Source organism: Papio anubis, chromosome X (genome assembly GCF_008728515.1).
Source record: "Papio anubis isolate 15944 chromosome X, Panubis1.0, whole genome shotgun sequence".
NCBI classification, from domain to species: domain Eukaryota; kingdom Metazoa; phylum Chordata; class Mammalia; order Primates; family Cercopithecidae; genus Papio; species Papio anubis.
This window is the reverse complement of record NC_044996.1, coordinates 17,130,439-17,142,665: the sequence shown is the minus strand read 5'-3', so window position 1 is coordinate 17,142,665 and position 12,227 is coordinate 17,130,439. Positions and strand designations below refer to the sequence as shown.

Here is a 12,227-nt window from a genome sequence, read left to right as displayed (position 1 = left end):
TTAAAGAGAGATAAAACACGTGGAAGGATGTGAGTCAGGACAGACTCTGGACCCACTTCCTCATTGATTGGAGTTTCTGATTAAGAATCATAAAAGTGGGCCGGGCGCGGTGGCTCAAGCCTGTAATCCCAGCACTTTGGGAGGCCGAGACGGGCGGATCACGAGGTCAGGAGATCGAGACCATCCTGGCTAACACGGTGAAACCCCATCTCTACTAAAAATACAAAATATTAGCTGGGAGTGGTGGCGGGCTCCTGTAGTCCCAGCTACTTGGGAGGCTGAGGCAGGAGAATGGCGTGAACCCGGGAGGCGGAGCCTGCAGTGAGCCGAGACTACATCACTGCACTCTAGACTGGGTGACAGAGGGAGAACTCCGTTTAAAAAAAAAAAAAAAAAAACCAAAATCATAAAAGTACTACGTCTTAAGAAAGTCCTGGAAAGGTCTCTAATTGCTGTGAGGGTTCAATAAGTTCATGAGAAAATGAGAAAATCTCTAGTGTACAGTTTCAGCTTGGGTACTTTGCTTATTTTTATGCAATAATTACATCATAGACTCATTTGAACTATTATTGAATTAAGTCAAGATAAGAAGGAAATCTAAATATGAAACTGGGACTCAGAAAATACCACCTGTTCTTCTAGGCAATGGAGCAGAGCAGTAAACAAAATGGACAACAATCTCTTTGCTCTCACAGAGTTAGCATTCTTGTGAAAAAATACTAATTGGATGGACTTTATCATATAAATATAAGCAGGAGGCTGATGTTATTATATCTGCTTTTGCAATGAGAAAACATGCGAGGTCAGTTTGTGCATAGTCCTCTAAAGACATTTAGTCCATCACTATCACGAAGACTCGACAGCTAATGTAAATGATTTGGAATAAGTGTTTTTATAAGACCCATACATCATGTCACATAATTCAGTTGCAAAAGATGTGGGAGGCGTCAGTCAATGACAAGTGGTATACATTTATGCCAGTTTTATTTTCTCCTATAGGTTTGGTCCAAGTGACTGCTCATGAACATACGGGATCTGGCTAAAGAATTGTTATTTTCTGTATACGTTCAGTATCAAAGTACACAATTTGAAGTTTTTTTCTAAATCTTTTTACTTCTGCCTTACACAGTCCTGAAGAAAGAATGGTGTCTTTCTTGGATGTCTATCCACCTGACGAGACATGGTGCAATGGAAAGAATACAGTCTTAATACAAGGCTGGGCGCGGTGGCTCATGCCTGTAATCCTAGCACTCTGGGAAGCTTAGGAGGGTAGATCACCAGAGGTCAGGAGTTCGAGACCAGCCTGGCCAATGTGGTGAAATCCCATCTCTATTAAAAATACAAAATTAGCCAGGCGTGGTGGCTCGCACCTGTAATCCCAACTACTTGGGAGGCTGAGGTGGGAGAATCACTTGAACCCAAGAGGCACAGGTTTCAGTGAGCCGAGATCCTGCCACTGCACTCCAGCCTGGGTGACAGAGTGAGACTCCAATTTCTGCACCCATACAATGAAGGGCTTGGCAGATTGTCCTTAATAGCCGTTTCCACTAATATATTTCATGATTCTATGACTTGATGAGTAAGGGTCGTATAGAAGACTCTTCCTTGATCACAAATATAAAGTTTAATTTCTCACTTCAAATCATATTTTTTTTCTTGGAATTGATTTAACCACTTTCTTCAAAGCCAAAAAGACATATAGGCAATTTAGAAGAGCTATTTCATTTGATTGTCAAATTTTCAAGTAAAATAAAGCAATTTTAAAAAATGACAAATCGATAGTATTTTATTTTATTTTATTATGTTCCAGAGTACATGCATAGGACGTGCAGGTTTATTACATAGGTAAACGTGTACCATGGTGGTTTGCTGCACCTATCAACCCATCACCTGGTTATTAAGCCCTGCATGCATTAGCTATTTGTCCTGATGTGATGCTCTCCCTCCCTCCACCCCTCTGAGAGGCACCAGTGTGTTGTTCCCCTCCCTGTGTCCGTGTGTTCTCAATGTTCAGCTCCCATTTATGAATGAGAATATGCAGTGTTTGAGACCGGCCTGGCCAACATGGCAAAACCGCATCTCTACTAAAAATACAAAAAATTTGCTGGGCGTGAGTGGTGCACGCCTGTAGTCCCAGCTACTCAGGAGGCTGAGGCAGGAGAATCGCTTGAACCTGGGGGGCAGAGGTTGCAGTGAGCCAAGATCACACCATTGCACCCCATCCTGGGAGACAGAGCACGACTCTGTCTCAAAAAAAAAAAAAAAAAAAGAAAGAAAGAAAGAAAAGAAACTATCATCAGAGCAAACAGTCAACCTATAGCATGGGAGAAAATTTTTACAATCTACCCATCTGACAAAGGTCTAATATCCAGAGTCTATAAGCAACTTAAACCCGTCTGACAAAGGTCTAATATCCAGAATCTTCAAGGAACTTAAAGAAATTTACAAGAAAAAAACAAACAATCCCATCAAAAAGTGGGCAAAGGACATGAACAGACAGTTCTCAAAAGAAGACATTTATGTGGCCAACAAACATATGAAAAAGGCTCAATATCACTTATTAGAGAAATGCAAATCAAAACAATGATAAGATACCATCTCACGCCAGTCAGAATGGCGATTATTAAAAAGTCAAATAAAGAATTTCATGTATAAGGTGGGAGTTCATTTCTAATCACTCTTTCACTCTTACATATGTTTGCAAACTTTACCATAGAAGACGTTTTTTGAATTTAGTGGAAAGGAGTCAATGATGCAGTGTATCGAAAATGGTTATCTATTTGCTTTCACATCAAACTATTTTGGGAAGATTAATAATGAGTAATAATCACCTGTTCATGGCACTTTGACCTCATTCACAGTATATCACTTATTGAGTGACGTCAATGTCTGCAGCAATGTGCTAAACTCCTCACAAACCTCAAGTCACTTATAGCACTGAGATTTAGATATTATTGTGCCTATATTTGCAAATGAGTAAACTGAGAAACAAATAAGTAAGTTGATAAAGGTGACATATACAGTAAGTGGCAGAGCCTGGATTCAAGCCTAGGCCTCTCTGACTGCAAATGTCTAGTGCTTTTATGTATATACTATACTACCTCATTTGATACCCACACCAATCATGTAAGATAGGTAAGGCATTATAAACCTCACTTTATTGATGAGAAAACAAAATCTAAGGGTTTATGTGACTGACTTACTTTGAAACACAATGCTAGTAAGTAGTGGAGCAGGGACTGGAGCCTGATGACCAATATCTAAACAAGTATAAGATTATATTAAGCAAAGGCCAGGCACAGTGGCTCACGCCTGTAATCCCAGCACTTTGGGAGGTCGAAGCAGGTGGATCACTAGGTCAGGAGTTCAAGACCAGCCTGGTCAAGATGGTGAAACCCAGTCTCTACTAAAAGCACACACACAAAAAAAAATTGCCGGGCATGGTGGCACGTGCCTGTAATCCCAGCTACTTTGCGGGCTGAGGCAGGAGAATCACTTGAACCTGGGCAGCAGAGGTTGTAGTGAGCTGAGATCGCGTCACTGCACTCCAGCCTAGGCGACAGTGTGAGCTTCCGTCTCAAAAAAAAAAAAAAAAAAAAAAAAAAGATTATATTAAGCCAACATTTGCGAGACCAATTTAAGTATTCTGCCTATTCATGATATCAGTCATGTGACCATTTTAGGTTTTGGAGCAGTAGTTACGAAAAAATAGATTTAGGCTTAAACGTAATTGATAGAAGACATAAAAACAATGTGTGTTATAACCATTCTATCAACCAAGAAGTTTTCATGGAACATCTACTTTATGCACAGCATTCTCCCACAATCCATGTGAGCATAGAAAAATATATAACAGGCCAGGTGCAGTGGCTCACACCTATAATCCCAGCACTTTGGGAGGCTGAGGTGGGAGGATTGCTTGAGGCCAGGAGTTCAACTCCAGCCTGTGCAACAAAGAGAGACCCCCCCCGTGCTCCAATAATAATAATAATAATAATAATAATAATAATAACAACTGGGTGTGGTAGTGCGTGCCTGTAGTCCCAGCTACTGAGGTGGGAAGATCAACTGAGCTCAGGAATTCAAGGCTGCTGTGAGCCATTATTGCACCTCTGCAATTCAGCCTGGACAACGAAGTGACTCCTTCTCTCAAAAAAAAAAAAAAAATTATATAACACAGTATCTATCTTCAAAGAGTTGGGAAGACAGAACTAAATGAAACCATTGCAGAAGAAATAAACACTAAGCAATAATGTGCAGGATGGAAACCAAAAAGAAATTAGAAGAAAGAATGTTCAATACAGGCCGGGTGCGGTGGCTCACACCTGTAATCCCAGCACCTTAGGAGCCTGAGGCGGGCAGATAACGAGGTCAGGAGTTTGAGACCAGCCTGACCAACATGGTGAAAACCCGTCTCTACTAAAAATACAAAAATTAGCCAGGTGTGGTGGCGCACACCTGTAATCCCAGTTACTCAGGAGGCTGAGGCAGGAGAATCACTTGAACCTGGGAGGCGGAGGTTGCAGTGAGCCAAAATTGTGCCACTGCACTCCAGCCTGGGTGACAGAGTGAGACTCGTCTATTTAAAAAAAAAAAAAACGTTCAATATGAGCTGGAGAGGACTGTATGAATGGAGACTTGAGTTTGGCTCTCAAGGCAAATAGGAATTTGTTAGATTGGCTAAGTTGCAGGAGCAAATTTAGAGGTAGGAATGAGCTAGATGTTGCTGGGGACAGTGACTAGGTAATGGGTGGAAAAAGGGTTTCATTTTAAGTGCCAACTCTAGTCATTTTTTGGTGTTGTCTGGGGCATCATATTGGGAAGTATTCAGAGACTCAGCAGGTAAGTGTCATATGAATGATTATTCATGTCTATGATGATTGTGGGAGGGAGGTAATAAGAACATGAGGTCAACCTTTTGCCATCCTGGCCCAGAACAAACTGGCTAGGGCAGAGAGTTTTCTTGGCAGTACAGCAGGAGGTAATGTTGAAAAGAAAGGTTGGGAGTAGATTGTGGATGGTCTAGGAATGCTGTGCTTATTAGCTACATGTGCCTATTTAAACACTTGAAATGTGGCTGCTGCAAATTGAGATGGGCTGGCAGTGTGAAATACACACCAGATTTCTAAGACTTTATCTCCTCCACAAAAAATATAAAATATCTTATTAATAATTTTTATATTGATTATATGTGAAACTAGTAATATTTTGTCTATAGATTAGTTCATAAATTAAGGATTTTTAAATATAAACTATGGTTGTGTAAAATGTTAATATGTGGGAAAGCTGGGTGAAGGGTATATGAAAACTCTATGAACTACTTTTGTGACTTTTTTGTAAGTCAGCAATTATTTCAAAATAAAATGTTAAAAAATATTAACGCATCACTTCTAAAACTTTGTGATTACTCCAGTTCTATCAGGGATACCAAAATTCTCTCAGTCTTTCAGGTGAGAAACCATGAAACAGAGATTCTACTTTCTTCACCACTCTCTATATCCAGAAAATAACAAAGACCTGTTGGTATTTCCATCTAAATGTCTCTTGTATCTTTTGTCTCCAGGCCCATAGCCATGACCTTAGTCCAGAACCTCCCTCCTGGACTTTTGTAATGTGTTCTTCCTCCTGGCCACCTTCCAGACCACAGCCAGACTAAATTCCCCAAAAAAACAATCTCACATTCCTACTCAAGGACCTACAACGGCTTCCGAGGATGAAGCACAAACTCCTTAGCTTGGATTTCTAGACCAGCTCTGTATATAGTTTAAAATTTTCTACCAGCCATATTTTAAATAGTAAAATGAAACAGATGAAATTAATGTTAACAATATATTTCACATTCTTTTTAAAATGCTATGTTTTCAAAATCTGGTGTGTATTTTGCGTTCAGAGCATATCTCAATTTGGACTATCCACATTTCAAATGTTCAATAGCCACACACAGCTAGTGACCACTGTTATTTTGGACAGTGTAGGTTTTTGGTCCAGAGTAAGAACCCACATTGCGTTTGGTTGTCATGTCTCCTTGGTCTCCAATCTGGAACAGATAAATTTACTTCTGAATTAACTGAGGTATTAAGTCTTGGTGCTTAGAGGTAGTTACAGACAAGACCTTGAAGTGCAGGTAAAACTGGTCTGAAACTCTTGGGGTCAAGTGATCCTCCTGCCTCAGCCTCCAGAGTAACTGTGGTTACAAGTGCCAGGCCCAGCTAGCGATTGAATTTAACATTAATAAAATCAGACTTTTTTTCACTTGAAATAATGTTTTAAAACAGTTGAGAGAAATGAACAAATTTGTAGTTACAAATATTTTCTCCACTACTTCTCTGCCTTTTCTTGACACTTTCACCATTCCCTCCTTTCTTCTGTCTTCTGGGTCCCCTCCCTTCCTTTTGGCTTTAGGTTGACTATTGGACAATTTGTTCAAAATTTATTAAACATCTACTGTTGATTATCTTGTTTATTCTTTAGTTCTTTAGTAATGATCATAACAGTGAACAAAGTATCTTTTTTTTTTTGGACAGAGTCTCACTCTGTCTCCTAGGCTTGGCACAGTCTTGACTGACTACAACCTCTGCCTCCTGGGTTCAAGTGATTCTCCTGCCTCAGCCTCCCAAGTAGCTGGGACTACAAGAATGCACCACCACGCCCAGCTAAGTTTTGTATTTTTAGCAGAGATGAGGTTTCACCATGTTGCCCAGGCTGGTCTTGAACTCCTGAGCTCAGGTGACCCTCCCACCTCGGCCTCCCAAAGTGCTGGGATTACAGGAGTGAGCCACTGAACTCGGCCCAAAATATCTTAATTCGCTCATATTTTAGTTAAATGTTTACTAGGAAATTAAGTCAAGATATATGAATGTTTTGGTTTATGCAAACTCAATGAAAGATGTTGCTATCATTTGATTTATATTTGTATTACAAAGATTTATAGAAAGTACTGTTGAGATTCTTAAATACCCATATTTATCTTGCCTGAATTATACATAACTGTAAGTGTGTTAAAATACCTCAAGCACTAGAATTAATTTAAATGTCAGATTCTAATTGACAGGAACGATTTAGTGAAATTTCTTTATACTACTTTTTCCCCCCCCAGGGGAAGAAGCTTGACTTTATTCTGACCTTTATTTACCCTTGTTTCTTTAAAAAAAAAAAAAAAGTTTAATGAGAAAGACTTGGTGTCAGTTAACAAAAAAATGACTTCAGATTTAAATTCTTTTACCAATGGAATAAATGAACAAAGTTTGCAATTGAAAAGGCAGTTTACACCTTTTGTTGTTTGGGTTCGTAGAAATCCTATTATGCTTCATGCATAGCTCTGAAGAATGTGCAAACAAGTATTAGATCAATGACATTTCTTTGTAGTTTCTTTTATCAACATATTTAAAACTGAATATTCAAACCTTCATTCATATTTTAGATGCCTGTCTCATCAGTACACTTTATACCTGAGTATATTTCATTGCTATCGAATATTTTTACCGCTAAGATCCTAAATGCATTGAAAGATCCTAAATAGTAGAAGGTCAACAGTGTTCTGCAAAGGTGTTTGCAATTAAGCAGCCACTCCACTCACTGGTGGCTTTGAAATTAGTATTTGAAATTATAGTCTGTTATCTACCATCAATGATGATAGCATTCAAAGGAATTCATAGAAAGACATTCCACAAAAGCAGTTTATTTTAGTTTGGGGAGTAAAAACACATGAAAAAGCTTTATCGAATGTGATCAGATCGTTTGAAAATAAAGCTGAGTTTCCAAAAATTTTCACAATCTAGAGGAAAGGTGTCTCCCAGACCTCTGCAATATATACCTACTTTCTGCCTAACTTCTCTTTCATTAGTCTTTTTGATTCTGCGGAAATGCCCTGCATATGTATTGACAGTTCATCCTTGACCATTTTAACCACAATCTTTCATGGTGTAGAAATCCTAGAATGCACTTTTACAAGTAGGTCTAAGACAACCAATCTGTTTAGAAGCTCGATCCCAAAATTTGTACAGATAAGGCATTTTAGACAAAATTATAGAATATTTTAAACTAAGCACTAGGTGACAATATACGTTAATTTTTTTTAAAGCTTCCTCTTTGAGTATAAACCATGTACGTTATCTATTAAATGAGACCAAAGTTGTGTAAACCTTAGGTTTTATTACAATTCATTTGCATTTCAAATTGATGTTTTCCTTTGAAGTAGAAAACAAACTTCTGAGAAGTTTTCTAACAGACGTTTCTATTTTTCTCAACTCTAAAATTCCAGATTAATAAACTCTACTACTAATTGTAGTATATTTTATTGTGCAAAATGCAATATAAACACATGATGTAAAGTAATAAAAAGCATAAGGCAACTTTAAAATATTTTTAAGGTAGTGATCATTGGGTAAGATCAGGTGCTTTAAAGTCACATTAGAAAGCTTTCTCAGGAGTAAATACGCAAATAAAATATTAAGTTAGTTGATGAATAAGCTGAATTGAAAAAAGCTAAGATAAAATATATAAAATATATGTTTAAGTATTGCCCATAGGGTTATTTGAGTTAGAATGATTATACACATTCAATGTGAAACGATAAAATTATATTGCAACATAATTACATTTAACTATTGGTAGTTTTTTAACTCTGGGAAAGAAATTGCATTCCCAGCTGTTTCTCAACTCCTGTAATTTAAATAAGTAAACCTTTTGTTCTTAAAACTTTCTTCCTTCTAATTCTGTTGATGGACATCCATTTCTACTGCCTTATTTTATGTTAATATCTAACAAAAGAATGCTGTTAGCCTCCTGCCAGTAAAAGCCCACCTCCTTTGTTGGAAGGGCAGAGAGGAGGGGGATTCTTTTTTAGCCTTTTACTTTACAGAAGACTTTAAACTTCCTCTCTCCACATCTAGTCAGGAAGAGCATTTCTACTTGAGCTAAAAATTCCTAGGAAAAGGCTATAGCCCCCAAGTGTGGAAGGTGGTTCTTAGCTGTCAATTCCCTTTTGTTATTCGCTCAAATGGAATTATGAAATGTTCGTGGCTTTGTAGGGCAGAACACATTTCTCCCGAGCAAATGCAAATGCATTAGGTGTGCCCAGGTAATTTGAAGTGCTCATGCTGGCAGCTTTTCTGCATGAGTAAAGCTGTTTAATTAATGCATTTTCCCCTTCCTTCTGATTAGTTGATTCTGATTTTCTTTGAATAAATTAAACTCTCTGTAATATGCTTCCTATAGCTTCTTGGGCTACCCAAGCCCTGATACCTCCCACCAGGAGGGCAGATGCAAAGAAATGAAATTATTCCTCTGCATATTTCTCACAGAGATTTTTCTCCTGTACAAAAGACTGATTTTCCTTGTAATATAGCTCAGGCGAGTGATGTGTTTAAAGAAGATCTTTGAGTTTCTGTTGATGTTGCTCGTTGGTAATTGTCCTTCCAACTTGAATTATGGAAATGGGTCGCAGATCCATTTAGTTTTGCTTTATTGAGATTTGGGGAGTAAACATTCAGCGAGGTTGGAGAGAAGTGGCATAAACACCTTCCCTAATAATAGTGCTCATATTAACTGCCACTGCTTACCACAAGCGCCAGCATCTACAGATGGCATGGGAAGTTAACATGTTTTTCCCAGGGTGCCACAGGTTTCTAAAGGAAACCTTTGATTTGTGAAAAGAATTTCTTTGCATCAAAAAGGCAGAGTAGTGTAGTAGAAAGAAGGCTGGGGATGGAGTCAGGCAGAACTGTGTTTAAGCTCTAACTTTGCCACTAGCCAGTTTCTGTAAAGTCAAGATCTTGTAGCAGTCTCTTAAGTGGGACCCTCCCAGCCTGTATAGCTTCATTATTTTTACACATGAGGCATCTTAACAAGGGTTGAGATAAGGTCCCAAACTGTGGTCCCATTTTAAGTTTTGACTTCCAGACCAAAACAGAAATCCCTAAACATAATTTTCTTGTTCCTCTCCAACCTCCACAACCTGGTCTCATTCCACTTGGACACACTGCAGAGGTAATGCAACCATGTTCATGAGAAAATTCTTATATTGTTTTGAGACAAGGTCTTGCTCTGTCACCCAGGCTGGAGTGCAGTGGCACAATCATGACTCACTGCAGCCTCTAACTCCTGGCCTCAAATGATCCTCCCACCTCAACCTCCCAAATAACTGGAATTACAGGCATGCACCACCACGTCCAGCTATTTTTGTTGTTATTTTTTTGTGGAGACAGGGTTTTGCTATGTTGCCCAGTCTGATCTTGAACCCCTGGCATCAAGCAATCCTCCTGCTTCAGCCTCCCAAAGTGTTGGGACTACAGGTTTGAGCTACCACACCCAGCCTCATGAGAAAATTTTTAATGAACATAATGACAATAGTCACAAGATCACTACCATAGTTGGTATTTTGTAGCCCTTTCCTTCTAAACATTTGAGAGTTCTCAGCAGCATGTTTTATTGACTTCTATATATTTATGTGTTTAACAGAGCTCATTCTTTCTTCTTTTTTTTCTTAGACAGAAATTCACTCTGTCACTCAGACTGGAGTGCAGTAGCACAATCTCGGCTCACTGCAACCTCTGCCTCCCGAGTTCAAGCAATTCTCCTGCCTCAGCCTCCTGAGTAGCTGGGATTACAGGCACATGCCACCATGCCCGGCTAATTTTTGTATTTTTAGTAGAGACAGAGTTTTGCCATGTTGGCCAGGCTGGTCTCAAACTCCTTCGCCTCCCAAAGTGCTGGAATTACAGGCGTGAGCCACCACACCTGGTTGACTTCAAACTTTTTAAGACTCTCGTCAATGAACATTTCTTGCTTCTGAGGCCCTTTCAGGGTTTCTTTCAGCTCAAAATACTCTGCATGCCAAGGCACCATATTTGGGATATCATGTTTTGAGCCCTGACAAAAAAGAATGCCAATGCTACTCTTACAGTCACCTTCTCTATTTTTTATTCATGTCTCACCTGCCTCTATTGTTCACTTAATAAACCCAGTACCTCTGGCTTAGGGCTAATTGACATGGCTGATCAGTAGAAATCAGTATAGAGCTCACTTAATACTCTAGAAGTGTTCTTAGAGAAGTTCTGTATGATTAAGAACTGGTCAAGAGGGGAACAATACTTTTACACTGACCCTTATAATTACGTTAAAATCCTTCATGAATGGGTTTTCTTGACATCTCTTACTACTCAAAGTACTTAATGAGCTAGATGTAGTAGTATTTAAAGTAGACTTGTTTGATTAAGTAGACAACCCACTCCTTAATGTATTTTTTTTTCTTTTTCTTTCTAAAAAATATAAAATCCAGGCTGGGCACAGTGGCTCATGCCTGTAATCCCAGCACTTTGAGAGGCCGAGTGTGGTGGATCACCTGATGTCAGGAGTTCGAGACCAGCCTGACAAATATGGTGAAATCCCATCTCCGCTAAAATACAAAAATCAGCTGGGCACGGTGGCAGGTGCCTGTAATCCCAGCTACTTGGGAGGCTGAGGCAGGGGAATCACTTGAACCTGGGAGGCGGAGGTTGCAATGAGCTGAGACTGTGCCACTGCACTCCAGCCTGGGAGACAGAGCCAGACACTGGCTCAAAAAAATAAATAAATAAAAATACATATATATATAATGCTTCATGAATTTGTGTGTCATCCTTGACCAGGGACAATGCTAATCTCCGTATCATTCCAATTTTAGTATATGTGTTGCCAAAGTAAGCACTTAATATATTGTATATATTATTTTAACATGTGGATCCAGCTGTTTTGTTTTTACATTTTTCATTTTGAAGTAATTTCAAACTTACAGGAAAGTTGCAGGAAAAGTGAAAAGACCTCATATAGTTTTCACTCAGATTCCCCACTTATTTACATTTTCTTTATAATCTCTTTAAATATATATTTATATATAATATATGTAATTAATATTTCTATATATTATATGCTATTAATAGTTATATAAATATACATAATGCATTCTCCTCTTCCTTCTGATTAGTTGATTCCAATTTTCTTTGAATAAATTAAACTCTCTGTAATATGCTTTTTAAAATAATTCTTTTTAGGTAAATATATTAGTATTTTTTCTGAATTAATGGAAAGTTGCAGGCGTGATGCTCGCTGCCCCTAAATATGTCAGTGTGCATTTTCTTTCTTTTTTTTTTTTTTTTTTTTTGAGACTGAGTCTCGCTCTGTCGCCCAGGCTGGAGTGCTGTGGCCGGATCTCAGCTCACTGCAAGCTCCGCCTCCCCGGTTCCCGCCAT

The 12,227-nt window shown here is 38.7% G+C and overlaps 1 non-coding gene across 1 annotated transcript; it reads right to left on the bottom strand.

Annotated features, from left to right (window-relative positions):
* Positions 1-11,582: 11,582 nt before the first annotated feature.
* Positions 11,583-11,686, bottom strand: LOC116272203. Its single transcript, XR_004180929.1, has one exon. It is a non-coding gene; the product is annotated as a U6 spliceosomal RNA (small nuclear RNA).
* Positions 11,687-12,227: the final 541 nt, after the last annotated feature.